This window comes from Chrysochloris asiatica, unplaced genomic scaffold, assembly GCF_000296735.1.
Source record: "Chrysochloris asiatica unplaced genomic scaffold, ChrAsi1.0 scaffold00070, whole genome shotgun sequence".
Classification (NCBI taxonomy): domain Eukaryota; kingdom Metazoa; phylum Chordata; class Mammalia; order Afrosoricida; family Chrysochloridae; genus Chrysochloris; species Chrysochloris asiatica.
The window spans coordinates 1310464-1314983 of record NW_006408588.1 but is presented as its reverse complement, the minus strand read 5'-3'; positions in this window follow the sequence as shown (position 1 = coordinate 1314983).

The following is a 4520-nucleotide window of genomic DNA, read 5'->3' as shown; positions in this document are numbered from 1 at the left end:
TCGGAAACCCTGTGCAGGGTCACTGTGAGTCGGAACCAACTCCGCGGTACTTAACAACAACAACAACATAATCCCTGATATCAGTCCTCCACTCTCTCACCTCCCAGGGTTCTGTAATATACTGCAACAACTCAACAGAACTCACACCTTTCAAGAAAATGGCTCCCACAATTGTGGAAACTGATAAATCACACTTTCATAGTTCAGAGCTCAGTATGGAGGATTCTCCTCACCCACATAGTCTCAGGAACTGAGGAAACCAAATTGGCATGCCAGACAACAGGCTTTTGATGTGTGAGACAGCCGAAGCTGGTGAATCAAGTCAGATGATAGACCATAAGTCCCATGAACTGGAGGTCAGATATAATGAGCCAAATGCAAAATCCAGAACAAGAGAGCCGACTTTGCCAAAGCATTCTTATGGATTGGACTCAGACCAGACCCACAAGGAAAATTAAGGGTGGTGACTTGAGTCACAACCTTTAGTAAGGTGGTGCCTTCTTAATACTTTGTTGTTGTTAGATGCCCTTAAGTTGACTGCAATTCATAGGGACCCAGTGAAGAACATAACAAAATACTGGCTCGTCCTGTACCCTCCTCACAGTTGTTGTTAGATTTGAGCCCATTGTTGCTGGAACTGTGTCAACCCATCTCATTTGGTGTCTTCTTCTTTAATTGCAGTTCTTTCACTTACCAAGCATGATGTCCTTCCATACGGACTGTTCTCCCTATTGACAACATGTTCAAAGAACAAAAATTGAAGTCTCCCAATCTGCATTTCTAAGAAAATTTTAGACTATACTTCTTCGAAGATAGATGTGTTAGTTCTTCAGACACTCCATGGTACTTTTAATATTCTTTTCCAACACCATGATTCAAATGCATCAAATTTTCTATAGTCTTATTTATTAACTGTACAACTTTCATATGCATATGAGGCAATATAAAATACCTTAACTTGGGTCAAGTGCACCTTAGTCCTTAAACAGTTATCTTTGCTCTTGAACGCTTTAAAAAGATCTTGTGCAGATGTGTCTAGTGCAATTCATCATTGGATTTATTGACTGCTGCTTGCTTCTACATGTACTGATTATGGATCCAAGCAAAATGAAGTCTTTGACAATCTCAGAATTTTCTCCATTGATCACGATATTATTTATTGGTCCAGTTACAAGGATTTTTGTTTTGTTGAGACTTTCTGCTCCTATAAAGATTTAGTCTTAGTAACCCTTTACAGGGTCACTATGAGTCAGAACCGACTCCACAGCACGTAACCACCATGCAAATATGGTATACAGGACTCTAATGCTGGGATTGGTTAGTTTTGAAATGCTACTAGATTTAAAAGGAGCCATCTCAGAAGCAGAAACGGATGATCCCAGGAGCATTGGGAGAGAAGCACATGAGTGGAGCAATAAAGCCTTACCTAATGATGGAAGAGGTGGCGAGACATAGCAGCTAAGGGCGTTAAGGTCCATGGACCATGTAAAACTGGGTGCCTGTTAAGAGGAGGCTGGTTTGCAGACTGTGCCTTTTGAGAATTTACAAATTGGTTAAAAGACCTCTAAGTGAGAACAAGGGGCAACCGTGGCTGAGCATTCAAAGAAAAGAACGAGACATGCCCGCAGGATGGCACAGAAAAGACGTTCTGATTGGAGAACTCTTGCCTCTTGAATCACTTCTGATCCTGAGCACTACCCTGTTCACCTCCCTAGTAAACTCCATAATTGTGAGTATTGTTATGAGTTCTGTGTAGCCATTGCAATGGATTATCTAACCCAGATGTAGAGAGTGCTGTGTATGGTGTGACTGGTGTCAGAATAGGGTAAAGAAGGTTATAGGGTAGAGGCATGTCTGACTTCATCTTTGAAAGAATCTGCCTTAGACCGATTTTGAGTTTGATTCTCCTTTCCCCTTGTGACATGCTCTCCAACATAGTTTTTGTCAGAAGCAGGACTCAAAGAGATATAAATTGTTATGTGGTTATTTTGTTTTTTGTTACGTGTAAAGGCTAAAAGGAATATAAGAGATAAACTGTTACAGCTGAAGAAAAAAGCAGCCTGGAGTTGCCTGGAGCAGAAACCAGAAGCCAAGTTACTTAAGTTACTTAAACAAGAAACCAGGGCCTATTGTATCAACCCTGCCCCAGGCCCAATGTATATGAATGGAGATAGTCCAGGAGTGGAGAAGAAAAGATTGTACTTAAGTATTTTACAGGGTTTATGTGTTTGACGAAGCCAATATGTCTTATTAGTATTGGTTTTTCCTAGCTATTATTATAAAATACAACATACATGGGTGATGGAAATAAATATTGAAGGGTATGATTAAAGAGCACTTGTAAGCCTGTCTTCAGCCTAAACTTGATTAGATTTGCTAAAAGAGAAGTTAGATTTTGCACAGAAGAAATAGGTTATTTCTTTTAAGCCTGTGTAAAGTATGGGACCTTGTTGTTGTTGTTAAGTACCATGGAGTTGATTCCGACTCATAGCGATCCTGCACAAGGTTTCTCAGGCTCTGGTAGGGTAGTAGTTACGAATCGGGCTGTGAACCGCAAGGTCAGCAGTTCAAAACCACCAGCTGTTCCGCGGGAGAAAGATGAGGCTTTCTGCTTCCGTAAAGAATTACAGTCTAGGAAACCCTGTACAGGGTCGCTATGAATTGGAACCGACTCCATGGCACATAACAACAACAAATCTTTACTGGGGACTAGGACTGAGAGAATGAAGGGTCCAGCTGGTCTGAATGTAGGAAGGTGTGTGTGAACTCCCGAACTTGCAGCGGATACACATTTGACCAAGCTTGGATGACTAGGGCTCAGTTGACCAGAAGCTGACTAGACAAAGACAAAAGATGTTTGATACTGTGAGCTGGTATAAATTGTTTCAATTTGATGGACTGAACTTTCACTTATGGATGCAGTTGCTCAAAGTTCCAAACAGAATGGAAGATTTTTTAGGTCTAGGTACATGATTGGCTCTTCAGAGTAGTCAGTTGATAGGGACAAGCGATTTAGAAATGAGCTATTAAAAATGGAGAAGATAAAAGCTATTAAAAATGGGAGAAGATAAAAGCTTTCATGGTGTGTTAGTCTCAGAATTTGGGAAAAAGGAGAATCCCCAGTAGTTTCCTCTTTTCCAGGTGGGTTGCTTCTTATCCTCATTTGTACCCTGTTCACTTCCCAATAATTCCCGTAATTGTCAGTATTGTTATGAGTTCTCTGTGGTCATTGTAAGTGTCAAAATAGGGTAAAGCAGTTTTAAAGGCGGAGGCATCTCTTACCTCCACTTCATAAGAATTGGCCCAGAGCTGGGCTTGAGTTTGATTGTCCTTCCCCCTTGTGAAGCCAGAGGAAGTCAGACAAGTTCCCTCACACAGTTTTTGCAGTTGGTCAGGTAATTAGGGGTCTTCCAAATTTCTTGGCATAAGCAAGTGATGACCTCCAGTGCTGCATTAATGTGTTGAAAGATTTCAGTTTATATTCCAACAAATCTTGGAGCCTTACTTTCACCAATTATTTCAGTGCAGCTTAGACTTTCTTCAGTATCACTGGTTCTTGACCACATGCTACTTTTTGAAATGGTTGAACATTGACCAGTTATTTTTGGTTCCGTGACTTTGTATATTCCTTCCATCTTCTTTTGATGCTTTCTGCATTATTCAATATTTTGCCAATATTGTTAAGTGTCATCGAGTGTGTTCCAACTCATAGTGACCCTGTATAGAGTTTCCAGGGAGCAGCTGGTGGGTGTGAACTACCACCTTGTGATTCATATAGACCTTGAGGTCCATTGTTTATCCTAAAATGTCATACCAGGTATATTCCTCCCATTTTCTTTTGATGCTTTTTGTATCATTCAATACTTTGTCAATAGGCTTGAGTTTTTCTTCATTTCTTTCAGTTAGAGAAAAGCTGAAATGTGTTCTTCTTTCTGGTTTTCTAACTCAAGGTCTTCATACCTTTCTTTCATTATAATTCTTTGTCTTCAAGAGTTGTCTTTTGAAATTTTCTATTCAGTTAGTTTATTTCCTCAGTTCTTCCATTTGCTTTAGCTTCTCAGCATTCAGCAGCAAATTTCAGAATCTCTTCTGACATCCTCAATTCTTAGTTTCAACTTGTTCCTACCTCATTAACACCTTACTTCAAAATGGGCCCTTAATCAGAAGCAGAGACGCTAGGATTCACAATATGTCACAGAACAAAACAGGATGGCTTCAAGATACATAATAAGCAATTGCTGTGTGCTGTGGAGTCGGTTCCAACTCATAGCGACCCTGTATAGGGTTTCCGAGACTGTAAATCTTTACCGGAGCAGAACACCTCATCTTGCTCCCGCGAAACAGCTGGTAGTTTCGAACTGCTGACCTTGCATTTCGCAGCCGATTCGTAACCACTACGCTACAAGCAATTAGCTGCTCTGAACTCAGACAAATATATACAGATCTGAAGTACAATTAGTTAATAATGATTGGCTATGTGGCGCTCTGGTAGCGTAGTGGTTACGAATCGGACTGCCAAC